The sequence below is a fragment of the Hermetia illucens genome, chromosome 2 (genome assembly GCF_905115235.1).
Source record: "Hermetia illucens chromosome 2, iHerIll2.2.curated.20191125, whole genome shotgun sequence".
NCBI classification, from domain to species: Eukaryota; Metazoa; Arthropoda; class Insecta; order Diptera; family Stratiomyidae; genus Hermetia; species Hermetia illucens.
The window spans coordinates 52,462,254-52,487,066 of record NC_051850.1 but is presented as its reverse complement, the minus strand read 5'-3'; the positions used below and the strand labels follow the sequence as shown (position 1 = coordinate 52,487,066).

Sequence of the window (24,813 nt, the reverse complement as noted above, 5' to 3'; positions counted from 1 at the left end):
CCCGGTTCCCATGGTACCAGTATACCCCTGGTAAGGTTTCGTGACCAATTTGTCACTTCAGATGAGTCCCCGTGCAGACTCGGGTCTGATCGCCCTGATTAGGCCTTTGGAGCATTCGCCTACTGAATCACGGCCGGCAAACCAAAGTGATTACAGCGTCTCCCGGTGCCATCACTATGGAGGTTCTCCTCGGCCACTTGGTTTTGGTTTGGCCGATAGGGTTGCCGCCCCATCTTCCTCGCCGCCACCACCACCACCTTTTGTTTTGCTACTATTGTAATTTTGACAACATCGGCAAAGTCAATGGTGGTCACGCTGTTAAAAAGATCCAGTGTCAACACTCCCCCATATATAGTCAGCCATAATAAGGGACCTATTACAAAACCATGTGCACGCTGCTAGTTGTTGGAAGTTTATCGTCCAAGTTGCAATACAACTTCCTTTCCCGGGGAAACTCGACAACAATGCGTGCAATTTTCATCGGGTGCTGTGGCTTGACTAATGCCTCGTTGATTTTTCCCACTTTGCATGGTTCACATCTAGGGGTATCACTGTATAGCATTTGCCTTTACGAATTTCAAATTGCTTGTAAAAAGGCCTCCTTATATTTCCGCAATTTTGAGCAGCCTATTTTATATCACTCATCCAAATAGTTTGCTAATGTTATTGATCATACATGTCGTTCTACATAAAGAGGGATCACCCAATGGTTTACCTGAGGAATGAATATCAGCTTTTGTAGTTTCAATTTCGCGGGGAATTCTTCTTTTGCTCTTCATGATAGCTAGTTGCATTTTTTTCCTCACGTTTTTGTATTGTAGGTGATACTCCAATGTCATGGCCATGAACTCGTTTCCGATTTCAGAGCAGGCGCTCCCTTCCTGGCCAGTTCGTCCACTGCCTGATTGTTTTCTAAGCCGACATGGCCTGGAACCTAGGGTAACTACACCCTGTGCGAGCGGAGCGTGTTTAGTCTCTCAAGTCATTCCAATGCCAGCTTAGACTTTACCTGGTAGGACCTAAGTGCCTTGATTACCCCCTATAATTCCTTTCCAACAAGGCACATCTGTTTATGAGGTATTTTTCGGCTTGGAATATACTAGTGTGTTTATTCATTGGTTCAAAATACGTTTTCCTTGGAACAATGACCCCGGCGCTCGCTCCCTCTGCTGTGAGTTCTGAGAAGCAAAGGTCCCCGGTCAGGAACTCTGAAAGCCATATATATATATTAAATTACGTTTAAGAATGATGTAAGCTCTTAGTTTTTCGGAAGATGAGTCCCAAATTACCTGCATTCTTCCCCCTTGCACGCCGCGAATCTGTCCCCGGTACACCCAGGGCTCCTAAGCCAGCACTATTCCAATGTTCTCCTTGGAATTTGCCTTTGCAATTAGCGCAGATATAGCTTGCGCATGATGGAGGTTTATCTGTGATATCTTAGTGCTGGCCATTGGCTCCGTTATTGTTTGGAGCTCTCCAGTGTCGGAGTATCACCCTCCTCCTGCAGTATAGCGCTTTCTTGCACGTCGTTGTTCACCCTAAACCCTAGAAGATCTAGGTTTAGGTCGTCCACCTACTGCTCTTCACTGGGCAGCATGTCTAACTCAGTGATTGATCCAGTCCTTTCCGTCTGCATGGTCTCGGAGATTCCTTTCGGGACGGAATGTCTCCTCCGAAGTGCTCTCCTCAGCTTTTCCCTGTGCACGTGCACAGGTCTGTTGCCAAATTTATAGTTGATATGGTAACCCCTTCGTTTGATTGCCCCCAGGGATTGGTCATCTACTCCGATCATGAGAAGTCTTGCTTCTGTAGACTCTCCATAATCGCGTGTGGAGGTCCTCATTCTGAGCGATTAGGAGGCGCATGAGATCTCCTCCGTCGCGCACCAGTACCAGTATATGACCTCGTCGAAAGCATATCCCAGTGAGCACAAGCTTCACATCCCTTGCACCTCTGCCCGACGACAAGGTCTTCGATAGTTTCCTGCTTCCCACCAGTGAGTATTTGCTGGGGAAACGTTTTTGGCAATACGGCCGGTCGACTGCCCTTGACTGCACTAGCATAGCTAATGGTGGGCTTCCTGATTCCTGCCTTCACCTCCGACCTACCCGGGTTTTCTCCCTTCTTGGGTTCAGGCTTGTATTTTTGGAAGCATTCCCCTTATGCGGGATAATCTCCGCTGCTCATCGTTTTCTTGGCTCCGATAAAGATGGCTGAGGTCTGTCCTGAGCCTTCTTAAGGGCCTCTTCTGATTCCAGCCCTTCCTTCAGATAACGCAGGTACCATTTAGCACCTATGCCACAGAGGCCTGTCTCCTTCCTGATATATTGATATATTGATCTCAGACGTGTTTATGCTTGCCCCTGCTTTTTTAGCAGTGGCCTTTGTTAGTTGTTGTCCTCCTAGTATACCAATGTTGACCTTGGATCTACTGCTTGACGTTCCAGCTTCTTCCTTTTTGGGTGTAATTACCTGGCTCTCAATATTTCGGAGATGTGTCTCCATCTGCTTGGGCAGTTTGTGTGCAGTACGGGATCCCATTTGTTTGACTGTAGTTTTCTTTGTTTTAATACGTGTACTCTACTGCTCACCGTGTCAAAGGTCCCGGTACGGTAAGCTCAAACTTAGTTATTGAGGCGGTCAGGTGTCAGTGAGGATTCGTTCGAACGCAGTCAGTTACCCTTGACTGTAAATTATCCAACGAACACGATTCGCATAACACCCTAGATTTTTTAATTGTAGGGTCCTCTCGTACAGGGTGTAGCTGTCACCATTCACTAATGGTCTTGGTAGACGAGAGGCTTGGCCCCTGAAAAGCCACACATAACCCTAGAAGAGACACAGCTCACTCCCAGAGACAGCGTCAGTCTATCCTGCAGTGCACTGCTTGATCCCCATGATGACTTAACTCTCTTAATCGGACAGCTGGCCTCATAGGCGTCAATGATGACTTTGTTGAGGTCTTCCACCACTGTTTCCAATTCCAGTTCGCTGCTGATATCACCGTCCCTTTGTAGGCGAGCCATATTGTTGCTCACTTGCGTGGTATAGGAATCCCAATCTGTTCCGCTTTCATTCCTTATTATTCTTTTTATTTCGGAGTTGCCCTCAATGTCGAATCTGGTTATTCTGTGATCCGACATAGAGGGCTCATCCGACACCCTTTAATTCCTGACCAGTCTGTTCATCAGAGTATTCCCTCGGGTTATGTCCAGTACCTCGTGTTTAGTGCTGGTCACTATGTTGGAGTGTTCCCCATATTATATATTTCGTTAGTTTCATAGCGCCTCCTTCTCATAGAACCAGTCTAGCGACTAACTCCGATGGGGTTCAGATTTTGTTTCCTGGGAAGTAGCCCGATGCCACGACGATTTCCCAAGCATACATTTAGCGTCAGCTTTGTACTTGTTAAATATGTGAGTGCCTTCGCTATGTGTTCAAAGGCATCTGAAACACCGTTTAAAGGCCACTTGCTTCCTGAACCTTCACTTGATGTTAGTTGTTTGAGCACTGTTTGTGCCGGTAAACTGGCGGCTTTTTTGCATTTTTCCATACCCGAGCAGTCCTAGTATCTATCCCATATTCAGTTGATTAGCAAAATCGAAGTATCTTAAGCTTGGCGCGTTTGGAACCTATCGAAAATCCTTCGGGTTTGCGAAATTTCCCGCCCAGGGTCAAGTGCTTATTGAGTTAAAGCGTTTTATAAATAATCTCAGATAAAATAGTCGAAAGAAAGAGGTTCAGTGCTTGCATAAGATGAAAAAACTAGTTTGAAGTGTTTGTATTGAACTGAGTTCGGCCAGTGTGTAAAAATATGCCCAAAAGTAACGTCCATCCCTCAAAGCCCACTACAGTGAGAATTTGCCCCTTGTCCCTCTATGGTCGAAGCAAAAGATTGTCTTAAATTTCCCAATAACCTTAAAATTAAGCTATTTCCAACTAAAGAAAGGTATTTCGCCCATGACTTAAAGCCGAAGAAGGATATATATATATGTGCTGAAAAAATCATAAGGGTGAGGACACTGTGCGTGGTGAAATGGTAGAAGTTGATCTGATAAGTGTATGGATGAATCGCGTTAGACATGATTCTACGTAGGAGGACGTTGTATATAAAAAGAAAGAAAAATCAAAGAACCCTGACGCCAACGCACCCAAAAATTTTCATGAATGAACGACATACTATGAGGTGGTGACGATAGGAGAGCAGGGAAAGTCAGCGGAGTTGGAAAGTATGGGCAGAAGACTAGGGGGAAGTGAGTAGTAAAATCAATAATTTTTGCAGGTTGGCTGTGTTGCTATTCGAGGGCGAACATGTATCTTCCTTGAGAAGGTAACAAAGTTGTTTGCTAAAGTGAAAATGCTGTAATTGCGTGGGAGACGACCACGTTTTTCTTGGAGTCGCTCGATATTGCATGTCTTCTATAACATTCCTTTAACTGTATTTACACAACTCCCTTGTATTTCTGAATAAGAGCTGTGGGATGAGGAGATGGATAAGAACTAAATTGGGCTATACGAAAGTTGCGGTAGTTGGGGATTTGATTCCTATCAATGCCCTTTAATAAATTCCTGGTGGCCTAAATTGTCTCAATTTGCGTAATAATCGATAGGAAGATGTCTCTCAATCTATTTCAAAAGCGCTACTTAATTTTGGTATTTGTCTAATAAATACAGTTGTAGGTGTTTCAACTCTCCAACATTGTTCACCAAGCCAGGGAGTATTGAATAAAATTGGTACATGATGCATCAAAACACAGAAATCCTACTTCCGAAAATCGTCCTATTATTAGCAAATTGGTGGAAATATTACTAACCAAATGATACATAGCAACATACCATTTTGAAGATGATACACTTTAATTTATTTCAAAGAAAATTTCCAAGATTCAAGTTGTTTTCTATTGTCGAAGAAAATCTTGAAATAAATCCCAAACCAAGGGAAATTCTGTGAACATAAAAAAAGTATTATCTGACAAATTTCCATGTTATATGCCTGAGTCTATACATATCCTTGGTATCTTTTCATTTTGTCATTTTCTTTGTAAAATAATGAACATATTTCATCCAATGAAAATAGAAACAGAGAATTCACCGCAATTCGGGCTGGATCTAAATTTAGGCATTCCTCGAAAAAAGACTTGGTTTACTTTCAGGTACCTTGTATAAAACAATTTTCCCATTTTCTATTTGCTTCATCTCCAAGAAGGATAATTGCTCCTGGTGGTTGCATTAATAGAAATCAGATACGGAGCCCAATATTGCTATCTGAGAAGTTCGGAAAATTCACTGGAGTATGATTGAAGAGGAGAGGAGGAAGATTTGTCGGGAAATCAGGAGAAGTGTTTGTTATGAAAGGGTTTTGTAGGATGTGACACGAAACGAATAAAGTGGTCAGCTTTGCGTGGGTGGTGAAGCACTTTGTATTAAGTATGCGCTGAAGAAGTAATGCATTGCATTCAAGTTCACATGCAACCGTTATCAGTCCTTTCCGATTTTAGTAATGCAAATGCCGCAATGACATATGACCTATCTAGTGATGCCCTTGTTAAGTAATTCGTTCGCCTACATGTATTCCATATACATAGGTATAAACAGTTTCTCCAAACATTTCCCCAAAGCTTGTTTAAGAAAGGAGGAACTACGCTTCACTATGGTTTGAATGTTTATGTAACACTTTGGCGTCTGCAGGAGTAGGTTGAAATAGTAACTCCCATTTGAATTGGGGTTTAACAATTTACTGAAAGTTTTTCCTGCTTGTCGGAAAATATGATAAAATACGGTACGATAAATAATTTCGGAATTGTGTGTCGGAATCTATGTCGCGGATAAGGATAAACTTATCAGTTATGACCTTCAGTTATCTCCTAGCTAGCCCCTATAGTGCTTGCTTTCTCCAGCTTAATTGAGAGTTCTAGCGTTGCAAGCAGGGAATGGTGCTGTTAAGTGAGATTAGATGGCGAGGCTCTCGAGAGCACTCCTTTCTTTCTTGCGGCACTGCGCTGTTGTATTCCGAATAGCTTGTGGGAGCAAGCGTGGATCTGATGTTGGATTAAGACATCTGTAGAGCACGGTCGTTTCTACAAATTAATATTAATAATATAAAGAATTCTAAAATTTAAGTTAAATTAAATTTTATTAAACATATAAAAACATTAATATTAAAAAAAAACTCCATCGTAACCGGTCCCAAGTCCGGTTGGAAAAGGAGGAAGGATAGATGTCTTCAGTGCGAATGGCTGTACGCCACCGCAAGGGTCAGGGAAAGTGCAGGAACTTTGCAGTCTTGCGGATGAAGTGGACTGAGGAAATGAATCTCTTCATCATCCGCTCCTTCACGAAATAACGGCGTCGAGTACAACATCCTACCACCCCCTGTTGCACCAGAGATTCGTCGAGTGTTTCCCGCAATTCCCGCACGTGACTGTCCAGCGAAACGCAGACCAGTACCGCTTTATTACTCGCAGCGATACAATCTCGGTCATCATTAGGGTGCGTGTTCGACTTGAGGTCATCGAAAATAATGGAAAATGATGACCGAGAGTCGATGGGGGCAGAGGCGGCGGCATCAATAACACCAGACTGCACTGCAGGTAACTGTTTTAGTACTCCTCGAAGTACTCCGCTGAGGTTCCGGATGAATTCCAAAGAGCGTGTGTACAATTCTCAGAAATGGACCCTTTGCGTAGATCAAGTATTTCCATGCTCTATGCGTCTCCAGTAACTCCGAGAATTCTATCTCAAATCAATGATGAGATTGCAACTACTGTGGTGCAGTTACGGCTGTCAAATTGCACGGTCAGAAGATTCGCTTTCGAGTTATAGTGCCCGAAGCGATCCACCATAGAAAATTCATCTAGAAGGTCGGCAGAATTTACTAAGGCAGGATAGATTCTAGCTGGCTTCTGGCTGATTCAAATCAGTATTGGTAATGCTAGCAGACGAGTGAAAAATAAAGTGCAGAGGGTTTACAGAGACTATGCGAAATTTTTTTCAGATTTCTCAACGAATCCCATCAGATCGTCCAGACAGTACAGTTTTCGGTGACGTAAGTGAATGAATATTGGGGTGAACTTTGGGGTTACCCGCCTAGCATGCTGAGTATGGATCACCACCGAAAATACCCGCCATGCTACTACATCTGGCATGAATTTTGCGTACGTTACTGAAGAGGAAGTTCGAAGAGCCATAAACAGCTCCAAGAACTGGAGGGGCCCAGGTCTGGATCGGGTGCACATAGTATAAATCCGCTGATTAATCGGCCCAATTGATTTCCATCCTTCCCACCCCTGACACAAGGCCTCGACAAATTCATAACGTCCATTATTAATGGAAGGTCAATGCATACTTCGAGGAGGTACATCATTCTGTCCGAAGAGCATTAAGACTGCCGAGTTAGGTTAAGGGGTTGTAAAAAGCAACTCATTATCGACTTGGTAGTTGTAGGACAGGCGACTAGAGGACAAAGAAATCTCTTTGGTTGCTATATCAATTATGCCAAGGCTTTTGACAGCGTCCTACAAGTCTGGTCAATCGATGTCCTACATCTGCACAAAGTTTTTGGCGACAATTATGGAACGGTGGTATACCACCTTGTCTGTGCGCTTATCTGAGGGTACCTCAGAGTCCATCCGTATACGGAGAAACATCTTTCAGAGGGATTCGTTAACTCCCCTTTGGGTTTGCATGGCATTGAACACCCTTTCATGGCTACAGAATGATGCTGGAGGTTATGGTTTCGCAATAAAGTATGGCCTACGTGCTAAGTGCGAGCTGAAATCTAATTTCTCGGGGAGAAATAAAATAAGCGTACTGAATGTGTCCGCTAACCCTTCACTGGCGTCCAACGGTGGATACGGATATACTATGTCCAAGCATTGGAGGCAGGGGCGTGCTTGATGTGGCGGCACAACACCACTGCCAAGTTGACACGGGGGAGTTTGTTTGTAATACAAACTGTGGGCTGACTCCACTTATTTTGAAGAATCGATCCTTCAATCTTCTAAGTGGGCTGAAGTCAGATTAGGAACGGATCGATGAATGGAAGTCAAAGGCAATGCACGTCGTTGTCGATTTGCATTTATCGATCAGATGGCTGTGTGCCATTCAGGAAGGCATGGTCGCCACCCGTTAATGAAAGAACGGGTGGGGAACGAATGTGTGGTTCGGCATTAGAGTTATTGAAGAAGCTCATTTCTGTATGCACTGTAATGGCACCGCTGCAATATGCACACAAATAGGCACACTGCTGTATGTAAAGGGATTCACCAAAACCTTGCATAAAAGCTGTTATTTAAGTTTAAAAAATCGTTTCCGTCTTGTGAATTGCACGGCCGCCGGCAGATGGCGGGCGAGAGGGACTCTCCACCACAAGTCCGTGGGATATTCGAAATGGCCATGGAGTCCATAAGGAGGAGTATCCAGATCTAAAAAGTGCGAAAGTAAGGATAGTCAATGTTGAAAGAAGAAATGACGACCGATTGAAGACACTGGAAGATCTTAAAAGTCAAATATTAATAGAACAAAATGGTAAATTTACGAGTAAATGCTGGGGAGTCAGGCTGGAAGATGCAGGTTTAGGCGGCGAATCTGTCCCTATGGAGGAGATAGTAAATAACCAAGTTGACACTACGAGAGCCCGTGATAACGGTGGCGGTGGAGAATCGCAGATGAGGATGCTGACCAGGTTGATTGCGACAGTGACAAGTAAGGCAGTTTTTGTTTTATATATCAACAAAATTATAACAAAAAAACAAAAACAAAAATCAAGAAAAAACTAGAATTGATAACAAAAATAATATTGTATAACTAGGTCCGCCTGGGGCTGCAAGTAGTACCCAAAGTAAAGGAGAGGGTGAAGGGTGCTCTCCATTAATGTATATGAATTTATTGGTAGAGATTTAGCCGCTCTACTTAACGGGAGCGCCAGACTCTCAAATTTTATTATAAAAAAGACGGGGCTAAGAGAGTCCAAACAAAATGTGAACAAATAGCACATCACAAGAAAGCAAGGGAGGTCCTCGAGCGAGTGAATGCTCTTCACCTACAGTTCAAAGAAATAGAAGGTTCAAACTTTCCTTCTGAAAGGTTTGGATGCGGAGGAGGATGCTCAAAATGCTTCGGGGGACGGGAACTGAGGTTGAGTTCCTCTCAATGTCGTGTTTTACTATGAGGAGATCCGGTTTGCAAGAAAGAGTTCCTCCCCACTTTCTCGTGCAGATAAGCTCCGGAAACGATATGATCGGCATTGGGTCAGTTAACTACCAGGCAATTTGTTTTGAGTGCCTGCTGCCTTGCATTGTGTAAAGTGCGGGAAATGCCATGTTCACTGACTGAAGCAGAGGGCAAGGTGAAAACCTTCTGGGTCAACTGCGTAAGTGGTTTGCACTGTGGATGTCCTGCATACCGCGGTGCTAAGGCGACAAGGCAGCAGGCACTGAAGTCGGCCCACGGGGATGGTGTCAGCGGAGTTGAATGATACCGCCCCCTCAATAAAATACTAACCATATGTGGAAACATGCAGTTGATGCCGCTAGTTCTATAGTCACAGTAGTACCGCTAGATAGTCTCTTGATCATCGCGAATAATGTGAATTATATTGTAGGAATCCACCGAAGAGTCCTCAGTCCGAGGCATTGCATAACCTTCAGGGATTTCGAATTTACGAGAAACTATAGACGAAATTGTAATGGAGGAGATGGTACTGAAATACTTGGTTCGGGTTCGCCATTATCGGTTCGGGCACTTAATAACTCCGAATTTGAAACTTTTGAATATATGGAAGTCTCTTGTATTCTGTTTTCACTACCTAGCGGAGGGAATTCATACATTTTGTCAGTCTATGGAGTGGGAAACAATCAAGGAGGATTTCCATTCCCTGTTTGTGATTCTCAAACTGACTGCATAATTATTATATTATAGCCGACGATTTGAATGTTAGGCATAGCACATGACTAAATGCTACAAACAATCCCAGAGGGGTATTCCTCGAGTCTTGGATAGAGTAAATATCCAGATAGAGTATAAATGCGAATTATACGGGTTAGATGGTCTTATCTAGCCAGGGTCAAATTCCTATCTGTATTTGAACATTGCTGACGCGCGCCTGAACTTCAGTTTGAGGAATCGTCAACTTCTGTTACATACTTTTCCTTACAATAGCGACCAGAAAGCTATTCATACGGAGGTTCTGTGTGATGGGCGAAGAGTTCACCTTCTGCCGATGGACAGCGGCGTCTACAGGCTAAACTTTAAACAAACAGATTGGAAGAAATTCCAAAAGATGGATGGGAATGGGAGAAACGATCCGACGAGAAGTTGCGCAACGAGGAAATATTTCATTAAAATACAAACTGGAGAACTGATCACAATTGAACAAGTCGTCCCTAAAATTAAATTTCCGAGTAATATGTAAGGATATGAAACTGCAGCTACAAAAAGCCAGAAAAAGGGAAAAGCGTTTTGCTTACTCGTGTCTAAAAAGCCTATCGGAGATGTGAAGGCTGTTATCATCCCATTTGGTTGAATTGACATCATTCCCTAAGATTGTTGGAATCTTATCCGCCAATATTGCATAAATGAAGAAGGTGAATTTAATGGGTATTTCACTAAGTGATTTGGATGTCATGTTTACAGCGATAACATGTTATTCCGGAAGAAGTAACGAGTAACTGTGCCGAGAATCAAAGTTGGTAATAGCGAAATACAAGAGTTCATTGACTAAGTTGTAGACAATTATAGTGTAACTGCTGATGCATAAGGCAATTACATCGTGATGGATGATGCTCTAAAACTCGAGCTATAAGGAGAGCGTGTGTGTGTGTGGTGGGAGAGCTACTGCTTCTGAGCACTCAGACCGTGTTGGCCCATTATACTCGCCTCCCCCGTCTAACGGAATATTCCGGATTCGTAAACGTATCGCAGGATTTCCGTTAGTGGATGTGATGCTACCCGTCGCAATTGGAGAACATCGGCACCAAAGATCTGATGCCTGATGCGTCCATAGGCGGGACATTTACATAGGAAATGCTCCGTGGATTCACCTCCGGTAATTCCTATTCTGAACATATGCCCAGCTAGTGAATTATGGTCTGTCAGAATGCCCACAATACACCTGCAAGTCCTCCTGCTTTTCGACAGGATAAAATTTGCGGTACGTATGTTCGGTTCTGGCAGGAAAAGTTTGGTGTGTCGGGCGGCATTTAGGCTCTGTTACCTGTCATTATGGGAAATTTGTTCCCAGTTTTTGAAAACAGATTTAGCCAATGCTACTGATACCCCAATTGCTGGCTCCGGTCCCGGCATAGGGGAGATTGACCCCTTTTTCGCTAAAGCGTCCGAGATTTCATTTCCCTCTATGCCACAGTGACCAGGTACCCAGAGTAGTTCCACCGTATCGAATCTAGATATAGAGTTCAAACGGCTTCTGCATTCCTGAACGATTTTCGAAGTGATCAAAGGACTGCTCAATGCCCTCAATGCAGCTTGACTGTCACTGCAGATTGCGATGCGCCTGCCCTTCAACCGCTCGTCAATCACCCAGTTTGCCACTCTTAGGATCGCATAAACTTCGGCTTGAAAAACCGTTGCATATTGTCCCAAAGGAAAAGCCCCACCCACGTTTTTATTCGAGAGGTAGACTCCGGCTCCAGAACCCTCTTCTGTTTTTGAGCCATCGGTGTAGAAGACTTCCGTATATCCCTCCACGCATTCCTCTGGGTCTTCCCAGTCCTCTCTACGCTTCAGGGTAACTTCATATCTTCTACCAAACAGATGTATGGAGACACGAGAATTAGAAGGCATTGTAAGAAGTGGATTCAGTCCTTCCAGTAACTCTTCCAATGCTCTGTGCCCCCCATATCCGTTGTTTTCCCATAGATCTAATCGAATTAGTCTATGAGCTGCTCTCATTGCAGTGCTTTGAATAAATATATCCAGGGGCTGCAAATTGAGTAGTGTATTCAGAGCTGCGCCGGATGTTGTGTTCATGGCACCAGTGATACCCAGACACACAGTTCTTTGCAGTGCGGCTAGTTTACGCTGAAAACCTTTTTGTCTCACCTTAACCCACCACACTACGGATGCATATACGAATATCGGCCTAATGATGGCAACGTATATCCACATTACCACATGAGGCCTGAGTCCCCATGTCGAGGCAAAGGTCCGTCTGCACAGCCCATAAGTTGTGAGAGCTCGTTTCATCTTTATCTCTACATGTTTGTTCCAAAAAAGTTTTTTATCTAGAGTGACTCCCAGATATTTCACTTCTTCGGAGAGTTGAAAGGTAGTACCCCTCATTTCAGGGAGGCAAAGTCCATCCAGTTTTCTCCTTTTTGTGAATAAAACCATTGTGATTTTATTTGGATTAACTGACAGACCATGTCTAAGGAACCAGCTGCCTATCAAATCAACGGCACGTTGTATATTCCTACACACCGTTCCAAGATCCCGATCAACAGCAAGCACAGCCACGTCATCAGCATAAGCTTGAGCGTGTATTGGCAAATTTCGCAGTTCGTATAGCAGTGAGTCGATCAGCATACTCCACAGAAGTGGCGAAAGTACACCTCCTTGGGGGCAGCCCTTCGTTGCTTCTGTAGTCAGGTAGCGATCGACCCCTACTTCAGCGCACAGCAATCTTTGCGTTAGCATAGCATAGATCCACTTAATTAAAGCATCATCAACACCATGCGCTCTGGCCGCATCACAAAGTTTTTGAAAAGGCGCACAGTCAAAAGCCCCTTCGAACATCCCCATCGCGTACTCACCATCCAAAGTTGCATCCTCTATCTTTGTGACCAAAGAATGAAGTGCAGACTCACAGGACTTTCCACGTTGGTAAGCATGTTGGTTTCCACTAAGTGGGTGTGACCTAAGTGCGTTTCCACGAATGTGACGCTCCACCAGTCTCTCCAAACCTTTCAGCAAGAATGAAGTCAAGCTGATCTGTCTGAAGTTCTTTGGATTAGAATAGTCATTTTTCCCAGGTTTCGGTATGAACACTAGCTTAACCTGTTGCTAAGAAAAAGGCACGTAGCCCAGAGCAAGACATCCTCGAAAAATATTTCTTAGAGGTCGCCCTAAATGCTCCATACCCTTTTTTAGCATTGCCGGATAGATGCCATCCATGCCAGGTGCTTTGAAATGTTCAAAGGACAGTATGGCAGCTCTCACCATTTCATGGGTAACAACCGCTTTCGCAGTGTTCCAGTTCCCCTTGCAACAGTTGCGTGTTGAAGGGGTTGCAAGAACCGTCAACCCTCCCCCTACCACTTCTTTCACCCGTTCTCCCGGGTGGTGTACTTCCAGGAGGGTCTGTACTGAATCCAGTCTGGAGCTCGTGAAAGTACCGTCGGGTTTTCTAAGAGAATCCAACTTGGCTGACTCATCCCTTTTGAGGACTCTGCACAGCTTTGGAGTCTCTCTTTCGCCTTCCAGTTCCTCACAGTACGCTATAAAGAACTCTCATTTCGAACACCTAATGAGCCTATTATATTCACGTTGTGAGTTCCTGAAATTTAACCAGTCTTCGTCCTTGTTACTTTTGCAAGCACGATTTAGAAGTCGCCTGGTTGATTTCCTGAGTTTTTGCAGTTCTCGGTTCCACCAAGGAACTGTTTTACCGCTTTGGCCTCGGGAAATAGGGCAAGCCTCTTCATAGCACTCTAAAATTGTGCAGTTCAGAGTTTTCAATTCATTTTCCAGCACCAAAGGAGTCCTTAGTCGCCTAGGGAACTGTACTTTATTGCCAGGAAGTTCATTGAACTTTGCCCAATCCGTTTTCCTAGGGTTCCGTCTTTGTACTGCAGACTGTTCGCCCGCAATAGTCAGATTGAATTCTAGATATCGGTGATCTGACAGTGAGACCTCGTCTAGCACTCGCCAGTGTGTAATCTTCTCTAACAATTGTGGGGTACAGATTGTTAGGTCAATTACTTCGCTTCTTCTCGGTCCCACGAACGTAGGGGCGCTCTCTACGCTTGCAGTCATAAGACCAGCTGAAGTGATGAAATCAAATAGCTTCTCCCCTCTTGGATTGCATTTGCTACTGCCCCAACAAATATGTTGAGTATTCGCATCGCAACCTATTAAGAGTTCGAGACCACTTGATTATGCATACGCCACCAGATCACTAAGCTCTTGCGTCGGTGGAGGATACAAAGAATCATAGGGTAAATAAGCGGAGGCAACTATGATGTTTTTCCTCTCGACATTTATCTGGTATTGTATGATGACCGTATCTAAGTCCTGGGAACAATATTGTCTCAGCATAGTTGCCTCTAACCGTCTTGACATCAGGACGCAAGTTCTCGGTCTTATGGATCTTTCGTCGTAGAAGATCCTAGCCCCCTTTACTGATCCAATGCCAATGTTAAATCGAACCCAGAAAGATATAGGGGAAATCCTGTAGCTTTGTCATTCTCGCTGCCAACAGGTAGGAGGGAGTTTGGCATGCTGCAGGTTGATTTGACCAATCTTTATGTTTTTCGACATAAACTTAGTCTATTGTCTTATGGAAAACAGTTAGAAGCGTATGCGGCAATCCGCGTATGACGGGGTTTCCCCCACACCGTACCGCCAGAGACTCGATCCCCTCGTGATTGATTTCTCTGAGAAAAGCCGTACTTGGAAGTACTGCAATTCCCATGTTCTCATCCACGAAAGATATCATCTCATCCCGCAGAGCATTCGTCTGTTTTCCACTTAGCTCCTTAATTGGTTTACGGTGTCCGGGTTGCATAGATTCGATCACTCGAACTGGCATCAAGTCAGTTGCGTCCACGTCTCTGGCTTCCCTTCCTTCCGCCTGTTCCTTGGAAGGTGTAGGAGAAGTTACTAGCAGGTAGGATTCACTCTGTAGTCCCTTTCCCAGTGCGAGCCGGGGGTTTCGCCCCTGTCTGCACTATCCTCCGCGCACGGCTCCATTGTGGGAGAGCGCACCGAAGATGCTGCAATTTGCTCTATGTTGTGTGAGTCGAAGACCATCATTGTTCTTCGCTCTCAAAATGGAGATGATGCCCTACAGTTTCCTGATATGACTGAATTTCAGTCTATATAGGAAAAAGTGGAGCACCATATGGTGACTTCCCCTGAGTACATTCAGACTCTGTTGGTCCAGTTCGAATACCAAGTTGAAGCCCTCCACGTTTGTAGATTGGTCCTTCCTGGCATTCATGAACTTTACCCTCCAGTTTCCAAAGTCCATGTCCGGGTTCTGTTCACCCAGCATGCAGATGATGTCCTCTGCCTTCCTTCGAGGGCCCGGTAGTCAACATCCGACATGTTCTGTCCTGCGTAGCTCAGTGTTCACAATAGTGAACTTGGGCCGAACGCCGGAACTCAAAGTCGGGATTATCTGCTGGAGCCACTTTAAGGCAGCCTCGTCAGTGCACTCCAAATGGAGAAGCCCATCACGAAAACCTTGATTGTTAAATCGTGGCTTCGTTCCAGGCCCCAGCATTTTTTTCCACAGGCATTCTCGGAGGATGGTAAATTGTCCCTCTGACATTTTGCCATCCTTGGAGGAAACTCCCACGGCAGCAGTCAGAACAGAGGCTGCAGCTTGCGCATACGTCCTCTTCCTTCCCGCCTTTGTGTTCGTATTCCTGTGGGAGGGACCAGCTTCATTGAGATCTCTCTCGCTGATTTAATCACCTCCGGGCACACCCGTCCTAATCCCCGCGATACGCGTGGATATAAGCCCTGGTGCGGAGCACAATAAAGCATTGGCCACATCAGGTGTGTTGGTCTTACGCTTCTTGCGCGCATTACCGCTGAAGGGAAGAGTCTGGTGCGTCCAGTGTGGATTTTACGGGGGATTCCAGTTTATGTCCACCTTCCGCCGGAGATTCCGCTTCCTTGCGTTCGATTTCTCTGGGCGTTACCGCGCCTATTGGTACAGCCACGTCCATGTCCTCATTCTCAAGGAGCTTCATCTTCCTTCGCAGTGCTCTCTTCTGCCGTCGGCTTAGGGCCTGTCCAGGTTCATGGTGTCCGGACTGCTTGGATCCATTTCCACATACTGGCGTTAAACCAGTAGCGTCCACGTCACCAGCTTCCCGTTTTTCCGCTCTTCCTGGTAAGGATGAAGGAGAACGTTCTGACAGGCAGGATTCAGCCTGTAGTCCCCCTTCCTTAGTGGCCGAAGTTCCCTTCTGCCGGGCCTTCCTCTTCCGTTTGCGGGTAGATTTGGGCTGTAGTACCGCGGACGGGCCGGCCGTAGTCGGATTTCCAGTTTCTCCCAATTTGAGAGTTTCCGTACTTTCCTTTCTGGTTAACTTCGCTGTAGGCACTAAATGCAAGCTTTCCAATGAATCGGAAAGCATGCCTTCTACAAATTGATCTATAGGCGAGTATGAATGTGGTGAGGCCTCCAAAATCCGCGCCTCGGTGGATTCGAAGTCTGTGACTTCTTACCACTTGGAGAGTTCATATCCTTCGTTTCCATATTCATATTTTGGACACCCTTAGTGCAGTAGTAAACTACTGCACGCTCCCCCACCACGACAAGGTGGTGTCCGAGAGGGAGTAAGAAGTAAGGAGAGCACTTTGAGTCGGTGTATCGGCCAACCATGGACTTAGGATCAACATGACTTTTGAGAATCTTGGAACGAGATGTCTGTAATTTCAAAAACGGCCTGAATGGCACTACGGTTTTCCAGTTCAGTCCTGCGAGGCAGAATGATCTCATACCAAATGATAATCTGCCTGATTCCTTTGTCTCATATGGGGAATTAACCTCCATATCTAAAGGATAATGGTAAGTAACAATCGCAGATATAGTTAGGAGTTGTGTGCAGCTGGTGAACTGTATGACGAATGTTAGTAGCTAATGTCAAGGTTGAATCAAATGCAAAATCTTGGTGTTCATTATGGGACAGAAGGCCTGGTGTCAAACTCCATGCTGAAACTGTGGTCAGCAATTTTCTTTGCAATCAAGCTTTTGTCTATAAACGAAGGCCTATTTCCTGGCAAGTGTCCACAGGTCGTGAAAATGAATTGACAATGACTATATACATAGGTGTTGATCTTCACAACCGTTGCAGACACTCAGGGAGGGTATATGCCATCTTGATCATAGAATCTTTCTTTGACAGAAAATAATAAATGATTAGTCAGATTTTGAGTTGCACTTCAGTAATTTGCAATTAATTTGCAAATGAGTTAATTAATATCTTAAAAAAAATTTAACTTGGCTTTTATTGTACCGTTCATTTCTTTCAGGTGACGGGGCTATAATCTTTGCAGCAGCAAGTTTCTTCCCGGTTGATTCGAAAATACGGTAAGCGTTCTAAATTATAAATTCGTCTCTAAAGAGGATTCTAAAATAATTATTTCTAACATTGTTAACGGGCATCCAGGGGTACATCCCATAGCTTAGACCTAAAAATAGCCTTGTCGAATATTCCTCTATATTTTTAAGGAAGTTTCGACTTGCTTGAGTACTTGAGTGAAAGCATAAAAATCTTCGATCTCCTACTTGGCTTAGTGAGGGAACAAAGTATGAACCATCTTCATTTTGACGTTATCCTGTCAATGGGCCTACTCAGCGATGTATCTCATGTTTTACACCAATCGGACATTCAGGGGGAAAAGGAATTACCACTTCTAAAACGATGCATACATAGGTTTTGAATTCCTTCGTAGCTTTGCATCATCTAAAGCGGGGAATTTAGAATTAACCTTCCCTCGCGAAAATCATTTCAATTCTCCTGCAATATCCTGATTGTGTGCGTCCTTCTCTTGTTGGCCTTGTCTTTACTACGCAACATCCTATCGTGGGAAAAATGAGTTACACTTTATTGCTTGTACGAAACTTCGTCGAATTTCATCCCATTGACTTCTACTGTTACTCTACAATAGTCAATCTAAAACTCGGTCAAGACAGGAAGAGGGAAGTCTCAACGTAGCCTCAGTGATTACATGGTCATCGAAACGCCTTAAGGAGCAGGTGGGGTCATCCTCGTCCAAGCTAATAGTATACACTATTAAGCTGAGAAATATTTATTTAATTGAGGTAGTGACTTCTCTGTGAGCTGGTAATTGAGAGTTGGCTACGAGCTTTTGCTGTTGTAAGCATAATTCTAGATTTTGCATGCGCTGCTCGACGGCGGTATCGATACTTCAAAGTATGTTTGCCTTCTTCGAAGCTAGTGATAGTGATACGAACTGAGCATTCCGAAATTAAAATGGTGGGACTCCGAAGAGTACTTTTGCCCCTCTTGATTAGCTGTATTATTGTGCTTCGGAAAGCCTTGTCATTGGTTAAATACAAAGTCGGCCAACAGGCCAGTTGGAACTAATCGGTAATAAGCCTCCAATCAAATTGATGACATCGCGATCAACAGTAAATTTAAGAGCTGTTTGCATTTGTTTTAGGGAGGAAGGTGAAATGCATTTACGCACAAAGCGCTGGACTATTGTTTCAGACAGACTACCGGCTAAAACACCCCCAGGATAAGCCTGTTCAGTATAGGAGTAAACCCTGTAGATTCAGTGAGCCTCAACTACTTTGGCATTTTTCCTATTCATCTGCCTCTTTTTCGCCTTAAGAATCCCTTGAGTGTAACGTGCCGCTCGGATCCACGGCCTCAATTATTGTGTTCGGGGATGCAAGACACTCCTTCATCGAAAAATAATGGCGATGGCATTCCCACCTTCTGTAAAACAAAAAGGTGCTACTGGTTCCGAGACGCTACGATAGGGGGGCACAACTCGCAGAGCCCCTGGTTTTTGTACTTGCGCTGGGCGCTTGTGGTATATTTCTTTACTGAGCTCATACTTTGGCACCGTAAAGGAGGACGGACTGGACTCATCAGCAAGCGACGCTTGCTGGGCGAAGGGCACCAGCCGGGAAACCGCAAACATTCTAGCCACATCCTTGTCTGCGGTATTGTGAATCTTCTCGAAGAAGCTCATTTCCATCTGCTTATTCGTCACATCATCAATATCAATGGAAATCATTGTGCGCTGAGCTTACTCAACCGTGCGTGCGGTTACCAGTGCTTCAACATCATTCACATATACGACCAGATGCGATTTATCAGGCATCTCGAGTCGTAGAAGATTATCGTATAAGGCATTTCAAAGGTCCTGACCAAGGATAAATCCCTGTCCCGTCGCCGATGTTACCTTCATTCTGTGCTGTCCTTCCCGGGTCTTGTAGAATAGGGTACGGTCCTTTAAATAGTCCTTTAATGTCCACAGTAGTAGCCTGGAATATGGAACCGATTTCCCAATGGCTCAAGCATATGGCACCACTTTACAAATTTGAAGGCGTTTCTTATGTATATTTTGACAAGGAGCACGACTCGCTGAAAATGGTGACGCTTAGATCCCCTCCTCAATGGTATCATTTGTGGATCGCCCCCTCTAAAACTATATTGTGTAGTCAGTAGTCGTGGCTTGCTGAGCTTCTCAAGCAGCTTCAGCGCTGTATCCAACACACTGAGCGGACAATAAGCTGACGGCGCCTCGGGGTCGCTTTTGTCGTTGCTTATCAACAGAAGTTTCGTAACCTTCTAACGGGGAGAACCGATTTTTTTGGTAACCAGCTTATATTCGAGGCCCCAGGGCTCTGTGTACGTCGTAGATAACCTCCTCTTAGCAGTGTGCCTCCTGCCTGTTGATTTCGTGGGGGAGTTCCTTTTTCCACTCTTATACTCTGCGGATCTAAACGTCACTTCGGCGCGGCTTCTTGCACGCTGAGCGCTCCGCCGAAGTCTTTCAGCTGTTCACCAACTCACCGGTAACGCAATTTCCTTTTGCAAGCTGATGCATTACAACCTCCGGTGAAACGGCTTAATATTGAGTGGGCTAGTGATTTAGTTACAGTTCTTTCGTTTGCGCCTAGGTTTTATCGCTGATGTACCCTCCATGAGAGAGCTTCGACAAATTGTCCCGATGTTTCATCCGGTAGGTATTTGGTGGACGGCATTGGGAAGAGCCGTTTGTCACTTCGAACGAAATGTATTGATGATCACTGGCCGTGAAATCTTCTAGAACTTTCCATCGTTGGATCACAGTTACTAAGGATTCCGAAGCAAAAGTTAGTTAGTTAGTTGTCTGGATGTGCTTAACCAGAGAGGCGTCGATACCGGCCTTGTAAAAGATCATCATTTGATAGTTATCTATTTTCGGTTGCGTGTTACTTCTACGGCCACTTGTAGGGTTTTTTAGAGAGAGTTTTTGACAGCTTACATGATTCAGTTGTCATTCGACGATTGGATAATTACTTTGCTGGTCGGAATATACATCTTACTGAATAGTCTACTTGAGAATATTAATCAGTATTGGGTCGTCATTGGGCATATTTTCTCTTGCACAAGTTAAGGCTACGCCCGAAAGGGTGTCATGGGATCTGCCTCACTGCGAAAGCGTCGAACCGAATTGACGAACATAAGGGAATGAAGAATATACCCACTGCCCGGCATGAAAAATTTCGTGAAGTGTTATGATAAAAAAAACTTAGACTTAGGTCGCTCCGCATCCACGATGGCGAGCAATGTCACCTCTCTTGGATGAAATGATTAGTCACTGTACCATAAAGATCAAATGTAGATGGAATCTGAGATCTAATCCGAGGTAACCTTGAATAATATCAGAGAATGTCTCGAAACATCGATAAGATTAGACTGGTCTCCCGCTCCGAATCTTTCTGCATTGACATATTTACACCGGTCGGATCATTAAGGAACGTGGATTCAAATTTCCGTTTCATGTCCTCCTCGTTGACTTCGAGAAAATTTCGACAATGCCAATTGGCCGGGTAGGTAGATATAAGCGATTAGATATTGTCTGCTATTTGTAGTCTAGCCTAAAATTGATAGATCAGTAGCTTCCTTCAAACTACAATTTTTATTTTTCAGTGCAGATATATATTTTGGGAGCAAATTACCCCCTTGATCAGTACAAAGCTACTTATATATTAAATATAAGCGACTGCTCAGATGAGTCCAATTAGCGCTGTGGTGTGTTCTTTTGATACCACAAACTCCTGAAACCGTGACTGCTGTAAGAAAGACAAGGGGAGCAAAATCTAGTCGGCTTAGATCTGGAGAGGTAGGGATGATAGCTCTATAATCAGATATTCCTTTAAGGTGGGCAAAGAATTGTTTACTCTTGCTAGAGCTTAGCAAAAACGGAAATGCCTGAAGATCTCTCTCTGCTTTTTCCAACTTTGACAATGGGTTTTGTATACCGAGTTTGGCGACATGTTTCCTTCAGGGTAGTGACCCGTGGAAACCGGCCTAATCCCGTCTGCGTTTATATGAATCTGATTCAAAAGCTCTCCTGATCGAGTCTTCTAGGAGGGCCAGGCCTTCTAAGTTTACTTAGCCTAGGTGATAAGGCTTCATCATGTGGAGTCAGTGACTGTTAAGTAGAGCAAACAGATTCCACCCTTCACAGTCGCTGGCGAAACACATGCGGCGTATTTCGAAAATGTCGAGCGCGGAGCCTCCCTACTAGTCAATCTCTATGTCTCAATTACTGAGAACCTAGAGGAGGCTGAATTTGAAGGCGTTGTCCAGATTGGTCAGCGCGTCTTTGCACAAGGCCTTAGTGGCCATCTATTAAATTGACTGTGTTACGCTTCAGGCTCGAATCATGCTTCTCAACCATGTTAACTACCGTGCTTTTTACCTCATAAAGAGTGGTCTTTGTCGATTTTTATTTGAGATAGTCATGCTGAAATTCGAAGTGGTGTTCATAACTAGATGGAGCTGCGGTACATATGAATGGTATAGAGTTCCGATAAATCTTTACAGGTATTCCATTCTTGCTGTTTCTTTAGCATGACTGGCATTATACCGTCTGTGCTCCTCGGTGATTATCGATTCGATATTCTAAAGCGACTACATCTGCATGACTTTCAAGCGTTTCTATTCTGATCGTTCCATTGTCAGTTGGCAAGGTCATATAATGCACTGTTAAAAGTTGATATACTGCCTCTTTTATATACCGATAAGTTTGTGTTAATAAAAAATTTCTTAGGAGAGTTATCCCTTTCGTTGATTTCCAAACTGCTCAAAAGGGTGTGGTTCACATTAACAACGCAGCCTATCAACAGGTTGGCTTTCCGCGATATGATGGTAGACGGTGTAATTCTTCCGGCCGTTTAGATTGGTGGTGAGCCAGGTTAGTCCAGGAGATAGATATATACGTTCTTTCGCCTGGTCAAGTTCAAGTCAAGACTACGCCGGTGGAATTCAGGTTTGGACATAGAAAAGCACGTGCGCTCTTCTCGGCGAGGATGTAATATAATATATGCTCTAGTCTTGTCGCGATGCGTGTTGCGATTGCTGTAAAGGAGATTGTAATATTCGCCCTAAAGCAACCTTATCGGCGGAGTAAACACCAAGTAGCCAAGAGGAACCTCCAAGTGGCTGATCTGGACAAACACTGTATTCACGTCGACCTGCTGTGGCGGATCTGGACAAACACTGTACTCCAAGGCCTAGTTAGGGCCGGATTGCCCTCGAGTCTGCAAGGGATTCATCTGAAGTGGTTCTTGCCAGGAAGCTTCACCAGAGGTTATCTGGTACATGGGAACCGGGACTTCTCTCAGAATTCATATGCCGCGGGGAGAGCTCCTCAAGCGTAGAGTTGCGTTGAACAAATCGAGTGCTCAAGCCCTTAGCTGCGGTAGAGACTGAAGCCTCGCATCCACTGGTATAAATTTTGAGCACGCACTCCGTATAAACCGGTACCGCTCTGTCAGTCACGGCGAAACTTTGATTGTGGTCTCCGTAGGACCGTAGAGTTATGCCGAGACGATAGGTATTCACGTAAAACTACCAGGACTTAACTGTGCTACCCTCAGTGTATGGTAGGGTAGCGATAGTTGAATGGTGGAAGGGTTTTGTTGCGGCTCTCGACATCGGGCTGATTCCAGTCAGTCCGTTGGCAATCGGTGTGGCTCTCTGAGAGCATATGCGCCAGGTGAATTCCTGGAGATGTGTTTTCTGCCCGGTTATTTTCGATTGGCCCCCTTCTTCCCTCTGACTGTGGTCTCCAAATCAATCCGTGTTCGAAGAGGACCGTAGAATTATGTCTAGATGGCAGGTGCTCACATTAAATCCCCAGAACTTTCATGTGATACCTTCAGCATGGTCTACTTGTGTAGGGAGACCATCGGGCCCCGTCAAATCACCGACTATCATCTTTAATAGCTCATTGGCAGCGTCAATTAGAAGTGGCAATGGAAAAGTCATATACTGACAAAGGGTGATAAATCCATCTAGCGGAATCTACTACCTCAAGATGATCGCCGAGTGATTTGTCCTAGTGTTATATAACCCAGAGCAGTGGTGGAGGGATCCAGACACATCAGGAAGTCTTGAAGGGAGTTGAAAGATATTTGGGTGAACATATACAGAAATATTTAGAAAATAACGGCAACTATGTGTGTTTCCATTTCTACTGTGGTTTTCCTTTTTTCTATGTTATATTCCCCTATAACCAGCTTTTGCTTGCATGGTTTATTGACTCGGGTTTGAATTAGGATTTTTTTTCCTTTCCAATGTCTCCTTTGCAAATGGTACCGACCGAGCCATTCTGCCTTATGGCAACCGTACGGTAGGTGGCTGGAGAGGTGCCAACGAAATACCAAAAGCTAACAAGGATGGCAGGGATGAGTGATGATATTGATGCTTTAAAACACTCTAGAGCTTTTATTTCATACTCTGTGTAAGGGCATCAAGGTTCGGGAAAATTGAAAACTCTTCCCGTGTTCAACCTTTTTTTGAGATTTCGCTGAACAATGTTCAGAAAAACCCAATGAAAAACTTAAGAACATTAATTCTATATTAAAAATAAATAACAGATTGTGTACTTTCGTTCATCCATCGTCAAGTTTGAAAATGAATTTAAGTAAAGAATTTCGCTACAAAACCCTGGAACTGTAAATTTGAAAAAGTGTATGTTTCGTTCTTGGAAATGGCTTTCGTTGCTTAGTTGGAGAACAGAAATACATGTGACGTAAATAAAGCAAAATTTTCACGAAAATCAAGAAAGGTATTTTCCTTTGTCTTTCTGAGAAATGCGCTATCTTTGTAAGCATCTTTCTTGCGTCCTTGTCCCTGGTATTTTTTCGTAGGTGTTCAAGTGTAATGCTCTTTCCTCTCGAATATTGGTTAACTAATACACAAATATCTTAGAAAGACTAATGGGAGTCAAGTCTTTTTCTGCAAAAGTGAACAATTTCGGCTAAGGACTGGTGAGTTATTTAAATGCGAGATAATTGAATAAGATTGAAATATCAGAGATACAATTTCAAGAAAGATTCGATATAAAAGTTTCGGTTTAAAAAAATATGACTGTTAGAAAGGGGTTAAAAATAAATCCTGGAAACCAATTCTATGAAGCAAAAATAATTAATTTACCCGAAATATATTTAAAAGGGAAGTGGAAGATACAGTTATTTGAAAGTAGGTGAATTAACTCCAGATTTTTGAGTCCACCAAAACATACTTCGCAACATAACACCGTGATGTTGCGTCAAGATACAGATAGGAGTATTTGAGTGGAGACCATTTTTGGCCATTTTCCATATCATTTTTGTGGAGCAGCTTTAATTAGATTAGTGTTGAGGTAGGTGTGCTTTCGAAATTAAGTGTGGATGTAGCGATATTTCATTAATGAATGCGGTAGCAAGCGTACGGGGAACATTTGGTCGAGACTCTTAATCCGGTGAGAACAGCACTATCATTGTCCATTGTTTTCATGTTTTCCAGGGAGGACAAAGTGCAGTATCGATTCTGTCTAACTTTTTCTCTGATGTAGTGGAACAGGAGGTCATCATCATCATCATCA

General features: G+C 44.1%; 1 protein-coding gene across 2 annotated transcripts in view; it reads left to right on the top strand.

Moving 5' to 3' along the window:
• The window catches only part of LOC119649995 (UPF0489 protein C5orf22 homolog), a 94,215-nt gene that overhangs the window by 51,852 nt on the left and 17,550 nt on the right, over positions 1 to 24,813 (top strand). For both annotated transcript variants that reach the window (XM_038052456.1, XM_038052455.1), the window contains exon 2: positions 17,224 to 17,281. The gene's annotated coding sequence lies outside the window, so the exon portion shown is untranslated. The remainder of the gene's footprint in view (positions 1 to 17,223; positions 17,282 to 24,813) is intronic.